Source organism: Phyllobates terribilis, unplaced genomic scaffold, assembly GCF_046119375.1.
Source record: "Phyllobates terribilis strain yellow unplaced genomic scaffold, ASM4611937v1 Scaffold_3__8_contigs__length_932513732, whole genome shotgun sequence".
NCBI lineage: Eukaryota > Metazoa > Chordata > Amphibia > Anura > Dendrobatidae > Phyllobates > Phyllobates terribilis.
Genome location: NW_027362763.1, coordinates 719,027,998 through 719,041,718, shown reverse-complemented (window position 1 = coordinate 719,041,718; position 13,721 = coordinate 719,027,998). Strand labels below are relative to the sequence as shown.

General features: G+C 39.7%; 1 protein-coding gene across 2 annotated transcripts in view; it reads left to right on the top strand.

The window, feature by feature from the left end:
* The window catches only part of THADA (THADA armadillo repeat containing), a 659,309-nt gene that overhangs the window by 227,756 nt on the left and 417,832 nt on the right, over positions 1–13,721 (top strand). The window lies entirely within an intron of this gene.

Genomic DNA, 13,721 nt, shown 5'->3' with positions numbered 1-13,721 from the left:
CAATTGTGAAATTAGTCCGCAGCACGTTGGTCCATAATTTCATTTTGGCATCAGTCTAGATCTTAATTAATGGTGATTTTACAGGGTGAGAGCATTACAAGTTCACAGAAGAAAGTTAATTTATAGTTTGACAGCAGTCACATACTCTGGATAGTGGTGTGACAGAGTTCATGCAGTCTACTGCGCTCTACTGCTTAGTCGGTGAGGTTTCACTTGGATGCTGGTATAAGGTCAGGTTCACAATTGCTTATTTTCCCTTCAAATTTATATCTGTTTTATATAGATCTACACAGGATAGGTGATAATTGTATCATCAGTAGGGATCCAAAGAAGACGTTCCCCATATCCCTGTGTCTGGAGCTGTAGTACACATGCATGATCAACTCTTCATTCACTACCTATGGGAACAGTGATGGGAACATATGCACTACCGGTCCCTATAGACCCATAGAAGTGAATGGAGTGGTGGTAATGAATGTGCACAAACGTTTCATTCACATTTGACTTGGGGAACCTCGTTCTCCCAACAGTCAGACTCAGCTAGTCCATACATTATTCCTCTATCCTGTAGGTAGATGATGAATGTTGCTCATCAGATCACCCTTTTAAGAAGTATTGTCCACATATTCAGGACCATTATACAGATAATATACAGTGGCTTGGCTTTTTACCTATTTTGTTACATTACAACCTGTCTTTAAATGTTTTTGTCATCCGGGCCCGGATGGGATACACCCGCGAGTACTGCAGGAATTAAGTAACGTCATAGATAGACCATTATTTTTAATCTTTAAAGATTCCATAATAACAGGGTCTGTACCACAGGACTGGCGTATAGCAAATGTGGTGCCAATATTCAAAAAGGGGATAAAAACTGAACTTGGAAATTATAGGCCGGTAAGCTTAACCTCTACTGTGGGTAAAATCCTGGAGGGTTTCCTAAGAGATGCTATACTAGAGTATCTGAAGAAGAATAACCTCATGACCCAATATCCACATGCGTTTACGAGGAACCGTTCCTGTCAAGCTAATCTGATCAGTTTTTATGAGGAGGCAAGTTCTGGACTGGACCAAGGAAATGCAGTGGATGTTGTGTATATGGACTTTTCAAAAGCTTTTGATACGGTTCCACGCAAAAGGTTGATACATAAAATGAGAACAATGGGGATAGGGGAAAATATATGTATGTGGGTTAAGAATTGGCTCAGTGATTGGAAACAAAGGGTGGTTATTAATGGAAAACACTCAGACTGGGTCTCAGTTAACAGTGGGGTACCACAGGGGTCAGTATTGGGCCCCCTTCTTTTTAACATATTTATTAATGACCTTGTAGGGGGCATACAGAGTAATATTTCAATATTTGCAGATGACACTAAACTCTGCAGGGTAATCAATACAGAGGAGGACAATTTTATATTAAAGGAGGATCTATGTAAACTAGAAGCTTGGGCTGATAAATGGCTAATGAGCTTTAATGGGGTTAAATGTAAGGTAATGCACTTGGGCAGAGGAAATAAAATGTATAATTATATGCTTAATTGTAAAACACTGGGCAAAACTGTCACTGAAAAAGACCTGGGTGTATTGGTGGACGACAAGCTCACGTTTAGTGGCCAGTGTCAGGCAGCTGCTGCAAAGGCAAATAAAATAATGGGATGCATTAAAAGAGGCATAGATGCTCATGAGGAGAACATAATTTTACCTCTATACAAGTCACTAGTGCGACCACACTTAGAATATTGTGTACAGTTTTGGTCTCCGGTGTAGACATAGCTGAACTGGAGCGGATGCAGAGAAGAGCGACCAAGGTTATTAGAGGACTGGGGGGTCTGCAATACCAAGACAGGTTATTACACTTGGGGTTATTTAGTGTGGAAAAAAGAAGGCTTAGGGGTGATCTTATTACTATGTACAAGTATATGAGGGGACGGTACAAAGACCTTTCTACTGATCTTTTTACTCTGAGGCCTGAGACGGGGACAAGGGGGCATCTTCTACGTCTGGAGGAAAGAAGGTTTAATCATAATCACAGACGCGGATTCTTTACTGTAAGAGCAGTGAGACTATGGAACTCTCTGCCGCAGGATGTTGTAATGAGGGATTCACTATTAAAATTTAAGAAGGGCATGGATGCCTTTCTTGAAAAGTATAATATTACAGGTTATATATACTAGATTCCTTGATGGGGCGTTGATCCAGGGAACTAGTCTGATTGTCGTATGGAGTCGGGAAGGAATTTTTTTCCCCAATGTGGAGCTTAGTGTTTGCCACATGGTTTTTTTGCCTTCCTCTGGATCAACAAGTTAGGCTATGGGTTGAACTAGATGGACTTAGTCTTCCTTCAACCTTAAAACTATGTAACTATGATTTGTGTGTGATGCATCAGCACTAAATAGTCTAAGTTAGTGAAGTGAGAAAAATATAGGCATATATTAAATTTATGGGATCAAATAACAAAAAATTGGCATGTGCTTATGTATTCACCCCTTTTGCTATTACGCCGCTAAAAATTTCAGGTGCAAGTAATTACCTTCATAAGTCATATGTTTAGTGAAAGGAAGTCCCCCTGTGTGCAATCTAACACCATTAAGCAAGAGCCACCACTAACCAAACACCATTAAGACCAAGGACATCTCCAAACAAGTCAGGGACAAAGTTGTTGAGAAGTACAAGTCAGGGTTAGATTATAAAAAAATATCCCAATCTCTGATGATTTCTTGGAGCACCATCAAATCCTTCATCATCAAATGGAAAGAACATGGTACCACAATAAACCTGCCAAGAGAGGACGCCCACCAAAACTCTCAGCCTGGTCAATGAGGGCATTAATCAGAGAGGCAGCACAGAGACCAAAGGTAACCCCGAAGACGCTACAGAGTTCCCAAGCAGACTGGAGTATCTGTCCATACGACCAGAATAAGCCATACGCTCCATAGAGGTGGCCTTTATGGAAGAGTGGGAGGAAAAAAGCCTTTACTTATGCCCAAAAATTGTATGGCTCGTTTTCAGTTTGCCAATAAAAAGAAAACCAAATGTTCACAGTTGTAGGCATGTTCTTTACATGAACTGATGCAATCCCTGAAAAAAACAGTGAAATTTCAGGTTGTGAGGTAGCAAAACACAAAAAATGCCAAGGGGGATGAATATTTTTGCAAGCAGCTGTATAAACATTTAAGGCCTGATTCATTAGAGGGAATCTATCCTTCGTTTTTTTCTATGGAATTTTAAATTAGCATGTTGATGTTTCACTCACTAGTCTGCTTGGTGCCGTTTTGAAAAAATCCCATTTTTTTCTGCTTCGGATCTAGCAGTGCTCTGAATGCTGAGCCCTGTATAACCCCGCCGACACCACTGATTAGCAATGTACAGTGTACCCAAAACGCCTGTGGTGGGCATGGGGTTACCCAGATCAGGAGGACTGCATGGCACGAGACACCTAGTTCTCTAGTGATAATCTCCTGCTGATAAAACACTGATTATATTGAAGCAACATCATACAGCCTAGTAAGTGATACATTGCTTGAATCAGGTTCTCGGACCCTACATCATGTTGCAAAAACCTGCTGATAGATTCCCTTTAAGGTTGCACAACATTTTTGCGACACTTGGGCATTTTTATGCCAGTCCCAGTCAGCTCCACCAAATTGATTAGAACTTGAATGAAGCTTGGCGAAGTCAATTCATCAAAATTTACACCACTTTAGTGATATAAATTATGGTAGATATGTACTCCAGTCCCTGACTAGAGTAACATTTCTAATCGGAGGCGCACAACTGTTGTAAAAAGTTCCAAATTCATGCGCATCTTACTCCAGTGGTTTCATCGTTAAGACTGATGTTTACAATGCCGGTCTTAATGAATCTGGCCCATGCTAAGTAACTAATAAAGTACAAAATACATTCCCTATCTTGTACCGATCCTTATGTACAGCCTGATTTTATGATGTAGTGCTGCATTCACAATTCACGTCTAGCAACTTTAATACCAGGGATCACTACATTTACCTTACAGTGCCTGAACCGTGATGTGGTGGTCAAAGCTGAAGCTTTAAATTCTGATATACCCTTCGGTGACAACTTACACCTTGTATTTACTTAAACTATTTAGTTACTCGCTTATAATTCACTATGAAAAATGCAGGGAAGGAGGAAGAACAGAGTAAGAAAAATATGCATAAATATAAGTTTACAGCCACACAGTGCTCCTCCTTTCTAGTAAGTGTTACTTTTCCCATCCAAATGCTGGATTCACAGCCACACTGCTCAGTATTGCTGTGTGATATCCTAAAGAAGGAATCCATCATGTCTGTGTGCAGTGTAAGGGAGACATCATAGCAATTAGTCTCCATCCACTAGCTCAGAGACAACTGAAAATTAGAGCGAGAGCCTGCAGAGGGGAGAACTGGTGAAAATTGTATGATGCAAGTCATAGGAAAACAGAAATGGTATTATGACAGATTACGCTTTAAATGATCAAGTGCGACTTCATGACTTATCCTTTCTAATCCTTTGCTACGTCCACAATTGATTATTGAATTTTGCGCCTGTTTTTTGTCTGTCTTGGTGTATTTTTTGCCTGTTTTTCATTTACGCCTAATTCTTCTTTTAATTTGCACATTCTTTAAGTTCTATTTATCGGTTCACTTGTTTTTTTTTTTTTTTTTATTTGTCATTCTTGGCATAGGTTAGGTTTTTCCAGATGTTTTTGCCAGATTCATTATTTGCGCCTTTTTTAAAAAGTCGCAAAATTTGTCATAAATGTACTCAAGTTCCTTCTCTGAGGTGATTTTATGTTCGCCAGGTATTTTGACTCAATTTTTGTACCATTTTGCAAAACGTGCTACTTTTTGCTCAAGAATGAAGACTAGTGACTAAATCGGGCCCACAGACTAGAAGACCGCACATCTCCTTGCTTTGGTTTGTATAGAATTTCCAGTCTCCTTTTCTGCATTCTTTAACATGTAGTAAATGTATCAAACATTACATATTTGATGATACAAACAATGCACATTTCAGAATAAAATGCAACATCTAAGCTAAACTGCTAGAAGATGCAACTCACACCGATCTACAATACCGGGCTGAACAGCCTGAAAATAAGAGGGGTGCAGATTTTGGTATTTAAAAAAAAAAAGGTCTCTGCGGTTATTCATATTTCAGTGATTTTCCCGTATGGGAAAATGGTCCGAGTTTCATGAGTGCAGTCAGGGGGTGCCGGAAAAAAAAAGTTTCTCCAACTTCTATCAAAGATTCCACGAAAAATGGACTTCACACAGATGGCATCTAAGTCCTATATGATTTTTTCACTGACCCATAGACTTGCATTGGTGCTTTTTGTTCTGTGGTTTTGTGTGGACTACCCAATCCGAGGAAAAAAATCAGACATGTGAATGAGCCCTAAGTGTCATCAACTTGGGTGGCAGGGCACATGGTTGACAACTTCTACATTCAAACTTTGTAGCGGCGGCCTTCCGGTTGAGGGGACCGGAACCTTGTTCTATCTATAATTGAAGGTCCCAGCGGCCCCCCATCTATCCAGCATTTATTACCTATCCAATAACTAGGTAATAAATGCTTCCCACTGGATATTCTTTCTAGTAGCATCTCAGATGTTTTGGATGGAGAACCATTATTTTTCATTTCTGCTTTTTTATCTTTTTCTCTTGGTTCCTGGTTCCTTTCTCCTGCATTTATAGTTGTTATTCTTTTCTATATTTTTAAAACCAATAAAACCTATCTTTCTTGTCTTCTGACAAAATACATTCTCCATACAACTCCAGCAGGCACCGGTGATTTACGGGACCTACAGGTAGCAGAATACAAGCAAAGATTTAAATTCCGCATCCGTTTTGGTGACAGATTTATTGGTCGGTTATATATTACCGTGACTTGGAAGATAAGAGATATTTTATAGCAGCCAGCGTTACAGGCTGTTTAGGACACATTTGTCAATGTGGATAGGAACCATTTGGCCGACTTGTATCATAAATAAGTCTGACTGTCTTTAGTGGTGTACTGTACTTCATTTTGTCCTCTGCTGAGTCCGTCTGGCTGAACAATCATCACAAGTTTATCATGGCGCAGAGATCACAGGGAAATATTCACAACGGGATTTGTGTGAATTCTAAGTAAAGAAGAACGTGCAAATGGGTTTTTATTTTCAGTAGTAAGGCTATGTTCATATTATGTTTTACCCTACAATCAGTGATTCCATTGGGACTTGCGTCGGAAGCCCTGGAAAACAGGAATCGAATGTTTGCTCTGACGGGGTCATTGACTGTAACGATGCAGATAGTCACTGTGCTCTGTTGAACATCATTTTTGCCAGTATCTGCCTATTTGAGAAGGTCTCCATGGCGTGGTCTCCACCTATTTGAGAAGGTCTCCATGACGTGGTCTCCACCTATTTGAGAAGGTCTCCATGACGTGGTCTCCACCTATTTGAGAAGGTCTCCAAGACTTGGTCTAACAAGTCTTGAAGCCTGCCTCAAATTGGCGGATACTACCAAAAAGACAGAGCTCTCAATGACTCCATCTGCATCATTACAGTCATTGGCTCCATCGGCGCAAACATCCAAATCCAGTTTTCCTTGGCTTCAGAGATAAGGCTCGAAGCTGCCACTGAGCGCCTTAAACGCAGTTTGAGCAAAGCTTAAAAGGATATCCTAAAAATGACTTAGAAACTGAGAAATTAAGGGAGTCGTCACAGTATCAGATTCTTATAATTGCATTATACAGAGAAGAGTAAAACCCGCTACCAAATACCCTCTGGCTGCAGTTTATCTCCCTTGGGAACAAACAGGTGAGGTGTTGAGATTAAGCATGCTCAATCCTTTCCTCCAAGACCATTTGTTGTGGGACATATGAGAAGCCTTCATACACGTAAGATAGGTGGCAGGGCCTGACTAAATCTGCCGGACCAATTTGCTATTATGTGTATGTTCATCTTAAAGTGGATCTATCAACAGATTTCAAAATACAATCTGCATACATTATTATATAAATCTCTTTGACCTGATGAGGCTGGGATACTTTCTTTGAAAATCCACATCATAACTGCTGTATAATGTTTCGTAAAAGTGTGGACTAAATCTCCCACCTCACATGACTGACAGCTCCTCAGAGTCTTTTCTACCTGTTGAGAACTCACACTGCTCAGTACAAGCTGCGGCTGTCAGTCAGGCTGGGCGGGTGGGTGAGTGGAGACTGAATACCCTTCAGGAGTTATGCAACCAATTTGAAATAGATGTTAATTGTAAGTACACCTGCCTCATCTGGTCTAACAGATTTAGGTAATAAAGTATACAGTTCTGATCCTCTCTGACTCGCATGCTGTTATCTGTGAGTAAACAAGTTAACGACCCTACACAAACAACCCGACTTGCTTTTTATAAAGACATCCTATCTGCCATCGAAATCAATATTGCAAGGGAAATTCCGAAAGTTCCACTTTAAGCATACCTCCGATTATTCACTAAAAGAAAACCTAATCGGTTCTGTTCCTCTGTGTGTAAATTCAAGTTTCTCAGATTAAAATAAAATGTTGTGCTCTATGCGGTTAGCTTCATTGATCAAAAATCGGGTTGGGTACAATAAAACGTGAATTACTGCAGCCCTATACTTCCTCCCTGTTGAATGCTGCAGACAGTAACTGCTATATCTGACATGCAACCAAAATCCTTCCCAAACATTGATGTACTAGCTATCGGTGTGCCTTTTATAAAGAGGAGACTTGCTAGCTAATGAAGTCCTGTGATTACAGCAGCCTCAGCAATGATTCAAGTCACTTTATGTTGTGTGAGCAGGATGACCAATGTAATCTCTACCATTTTGCCCTCCCTAAACCAAATTTTAGAATATCATGACAAACCCTATTTATGTATTTGACAAAATAATTGATCCATATATGACCTACCCATGAGTGTTATGGATTTATAGAAAATGCTAATTTTTATTTTTGTTTTTTTGTGTGTGTTTCTCAGATTATTTTATTGTAGTCAGTGACATGCCAGTGTAAGGGGACTTATATGCCATGCATGCTCCTCTGGGAAATCAAATATGCAAATTGTCTCTTCAGAGAGGAAGAGGACTTGAACTCTAGTGCCACCTATTGGAAGTAGCAATAATAAAATTTCATATTGACCCTTTAAAGAACCTTGCCACATGACTTGGGATAAAAGCCAAACCTTAATCTCAATTTGCAGACACATGTTTCGGGGTGTTGCCCCTCCTCAGTGCAAAGCATGAGATCTGATTTAGCTGTATGAGAGGCCTCTGACTAGGGTCTAATGGGTAACATTTCTCCTTGTGAAGAGTTACTTGCCTGACATGCCAGTGTAAGGAGACTTAGAGGCTGTGCAATGCTCCTCTGGGAAATTAAGTATACAACTATTCAGAGAGGAATGTTCCTGGGGATTTCTCTTCCACCAAATACTTTTTCCTCTTTCATCAACCTCTGAATATGTAATACAGACACACATTTTTTTTTATTGAAGACAAATATTGTTGTAGGCACGATAAGAATTAGCAAAGTTGTCAAACTTGGCAGCTGCCGTCAAATGTTATGAATATGACAGCAGCAAACCCGGTAAATAAATGAAACACCAATATAGCTATCTGTGGGAATTAAAAATTGAAAATATGCCGTCTCAGCAGACCGAAGCAAGATAAGCATCATAAACTGATTACGAGCGCTGAGAGGTACTATAGAATACGCCTTTGTCCTTCAACATAAGAATTCTCTGCTCTCTAGACGCAGTGTCACTTAGGTTCAGTTCTTCTGCCAATTAGAATTCCAAATACTTGGGCGAAAGAATTTTTGTACTAAACATCCAGTAACCAGCAGCCACTCAAGGACACCATGTGTAGAGCAAGGACACAAAGGCCTGAAATGTGGTTTGTTGGTTTTGGCAAGAAGACTCATCATAGCCTTCTGTTTATTTTATGCCTTTGAGCAAATTACGTGTGAGATGAGTGTAGAACATTGTTATTTGATGGAACTATCCAAATATGATCTATGGTTCTTGCACAATACCACCAAACACATGTGCTTAGTAGAAGTATCCTCCATCGGCTGGCTTTTAGCTTTAAAAATCTACAGGACCCACTCCCCCCAGGCATTCAACTTGCCTCATCTATTATGCCAAAAAGAAACAAAATGATCATATACCATGTTGTAACTAAATAAGTAAAAAGCAAAAGTGCACTTAAATAACATAGGATACTTAGTAAACAGTGTTTTTGATAAAAAAAAAAGTATAAAGGCCATCACACCATCGACAAGGTGACCCTATTCGGGATGGTCCTACACTGTCTAATAGTAAAACCTTACCATGTGTCAGAAGTGACCTCAGTGTGAATAAGGGCAGACAAAGGACTGGGTCCTGAACTCTGGACACCTCTATATTAATGTAATGTCCAGCTCAAGGAAAGGAGGTCACACCCTAACTTGAACAAAATGCAAAAATCCAAAGAAAAATACACAAAAAAATAGCTGGAGTTTGAGTTGGTATACATGCAACACATAGTCACATGTTCACATTGGCCATTAAACAGACTAAACCTAAAAGAAACAAAATGAGCATATACACTCCTGTAACTAAATAAGTAAAAAGCAAAAGTGCATTTGAATAACTTAGGGCACTTAGTAAACACACTTTTTGATCAATAAGTCATCCCACCAGTGCACTTAGTAAACACACTTTTTGATCAATAAGTCATCCCACCAGTGTCAAGGTGACCCTATTCGGGACGGTCCTACACTGTCTAATATGAAAATCTAGAAGACGCATCATAGCCTTCTGTTTATTTTATGCCTTTGAGCAAATTACATGTGGAATGACTGTAGAAGATTATTTGATTGACCTATCCAAATATGATTTATGGCTCTTGCACAATACCACCAAACACTTGTGCTTAGTAGAAGCATCCTCCATCAGCTGGCTTTTACCTGAGATGTAGCTAGAAAAATCTGTAGGACCCACTCCTCCCAACCATCCAACGTGCCTCATGTATTATGTATAGTGAAAAAAAGATTTATTAAGAAACACCAAAATTGTTACTCAAAAAGTTGCCCCAAATTTGAGTGTTTTTGTCATTTTTTGTACATTACATAATAGGGAGAATTTATCAAGATTGGCAGTTTGTACTCCAGTCTTAAACCTATAGGGCGCTGAGCAAAGGTACACTAAATTTGTTAAGAATGTACAAGTCCTGCACCAGAACATGACATCTACGCCATAAACTGGCGTAGGTTTTAGCTACAGTTTACACCTTGTTTCTGACATAGACTATAGTAATTTTGCCATGTGCTGGTAGGCCACATCCGCTTTTCATAATCCCCACTTCTTTTCTGTTTGTCTGTTTCTACTCTCCTACCTTTTCTCTTCTCTCCTACCTTTTCTCTTCTCTTCACTGTCCTCTCTCCTCACTTCCCTCTCTCTTCTCTTTTTCTCCCCTTTCTCCTCTCTCCACCATCTCACCTCTCTTCACACTTTCTCCTCCCACTTTTCTCTCTCCCATTTCTCTTTCTTTTCTTTGCTCCCTGTCTCCTCTCCCCCCCGCTCTCCTCTTTCCCCACTCTTCTTTTTTTTTTCCCCCTCTCTCCACTTCTCCCTTTCTTCACTTTCCCCCTCTTCTCTTTTCCCTCTCTACTCCCCCCTTTACTTTCCCCCTCTATCTTTCGTCACTCTAAGTCCTCTCTCTACTCTCTTTTTCCCCTTTCTTCTATTTCCCTTTCTCCTTTACAACAACTTTTTCTCCTCTCTGACCCCATCACTTCTCTATCTCTCTCTCTATCCTCTTTCCATCCTCTCTCTCCTCTCACCCATTTTCTTGCATGCCCTCAGTTTCCCATTGAACCTGGTCTAACACATTATTATTTTTAACAAAAATGCAGATGATCTATGCCAGTGACTTTTAGCACTGCAGAGGGATGTTTTTACCTTAAAAGTGTTGTCCGGTTTTTAGCTACAAGTCTGCAGTCACTATGAGTGACTTCAAACTTGTGAATCCTCACATCACGCACACACCAGAAGCTGGCAGACGTGGCCACAAGTATGCGAATTTCATACTTCCAGACTCATTCCAACTAGACTATACCTGGCCTTCGCTTAATACGCTGGCATTGAGCAAGTCCGCGCCCATCTAGTCGGCAAGTGACTGTATGTATGCAAATTGCCTACTTGCAGTCATGCTCCCAGCTCTGGAGAATCCTCACAGTGCGCAGTGCACACGATATGATGATTCACAAGTCTGCAGTCACATAGTGACTGCAGACTTGTAGCCTAAGTCCAGACAACCACTTTAACTTGTATTAATAAAATACCTCTGTTACAGTGAAAAGCTGAACAGGAAAAACCTGAAATTTACAGATTTTTTTCAATTCTTGGGGGAAATATTTTGTAACAAATAAATGTAAATAATAAATAAATTATACTTTTATAACTTTTTCTTATCAAAAATAAAAAAACACACCGCTATGTATTTAGTGTAAACCACATTTTACGGCATATGCAACACGTAAAATAAAAACAAAAAAATAAACAACCTGTGACTCCACCGAGGGTCACACTGCTCCCACAACTTGCTGTGTACTGCTGCAGATGCAGAAAACGCACGTCCTCAGCTCAGTCAGTCCTGACTGAATACATGTTGTACCAAAATATTTCAGAGCCTCACCAATTTTTTGGATTTTTTTTAAGCTATTTTTGTTTCTCTGCTTGTTTTAATTTAAGACCACATGTACATTATGTTCCAATTACTTTAGATATAATGTGTTTTTTTTTTTTTGTTAGGTGGGGTGTTAATTTGTATTATTTCTTTGTATGCCATTAAAAGGTTTTATCTACTGTTGACTCTCATACACACGTGGTCAAAATTGTTGGTACCCCTCGTTTAATAAAAGAAAAACCCACAATGGTCACAGAAATAACTTGAATCTGACAAAAGTAATAATAAATTAAATTAAAAATCTATGAAAATGAACAAATGAAAGTCAGACATTGCATTTCAACCCTACTTCCACTGAATTTTAAAAAAAAATGAAACTCATGAAATCGGCCTGGACAGAAATGATGGTTCTTCTTAACTTAATATTTTGTTGAACAACCTTTTGAGGCAATCACTGCAATCAAATGATTCCTGTAACTGTCAATGAGACTTCTGCACCTCTCGACAGGTATTTTGGCCGACTCCTCATGAGCAAACTGCTCCAGTTGTCTCGTGTTTGAAGGTTGCCTTTTCCAGACGGCATGTTTCAGCTCTTTCCAAAGATGCTCAATAGGATTTAGGTCAGGGCTCATAGAAGGCCACTTCAGAATAGTCCAATGTTTTCCTCTTAGCCATTCTTGGGTGTTTTTAGCTGTGTTTTGGGTCATTATCCTGTTGCAAAACCCATGACCTACAACTGAGACCAAAATGTTGACACTGGGCAGCACATTTCTCTCCAGGATACCTTGATAGTCTTGAGATTTCATTGTACCCTGCAAAGCAGCCCCAGAACATAACAGAGCTTCCTCCATGTTTCACAGTAGGGACTGTGTTCTTTTCTTGATATGCTTCATTTTTCCATCTGTGAACATAAAGCTGATGTGCCTTGCCAAAAACCTCCATTTCTATCTCATCTGTCCGTAGGGCATTCTCCCAGAAGCTTTGTGGCTTGTCAACATGTAATTTGGCAAATTCCAATCCGGCTTTTTTATGATTTTTTTCAACAATGGTTTTTTCCTTGGTCGTCTCCCATGAAGTCCACTTTGAATCAAACAACGACGGATGGTGCGATCTGACATTGATGTTCCTTGAGCTTGAAGTTTACCATTAATCTCTTTAGAAGTTATCCTGGGCTCTTTTGTTACCATTCTTATTATCCGACTCTTTGGTTTGTCATCAATTTTCCTCCTGCGGCCACATCCAGGGAGGTTGGCTACAGTCCCATGGATCTTAAATTTCTGAATAATATGTGCAACTGTAGTCACCGGAACATCAAGCTGCTTGGCGATGGTCTTATAACCTTTACCTTTAACATGCTTGTCTATAATTTTCTTTCTAATCTCCTGAGACAACTCTTTCCTTTGCTTCCTCTGGTCCATGTGGAGTGTGGTACACACCATGCCACCAAACAGCACAGTGAGTATCTGTAGTCCTATAGACAGGCCCACTGACTGATTACAAGATTGTAGACACCTGTGATGCTAATTAGTGGACACAACTTGATTTAACATGTCCCTTTTGTCACATTATTTTCAGGGGTACCATCATTGCTGTCCAGGCCTTTTTCATGAGTTTAATTTTTTTTAAAATTCTGTGGAAGCAGGGGTGAAAAGCAATGACTGACTTTCATTAGTTCATTTAAATAGATTTTTAATTTATTACTTTTGTCAGATTCAATTTATTTCTGTGACCATTGTGGGGTTTTCTTTCATTAAACGAGGGGTACCAACAATTTTGACCACGTGTGTAGCTCTTTCTAAGGGTTTATCTGAGTCTATCAAATACACACAGAGCAAACAGCAGACAGTCTGAGGAGGTAGGACAGGTTTTACCTCCGTAGCTGTCTCTTCTATCTTCCTCCTGCTCAATATTACACAGGAACCCATCTTACACTGCTTCATTTATTACAACCATTATGAAGTTAGCAGCACAGATGTTTCTTGTATCTACATGCTATACTCTATTTCCCCACAAACAAAGATATCTCACAGCTCAGAGGCAAGAAATCTCAC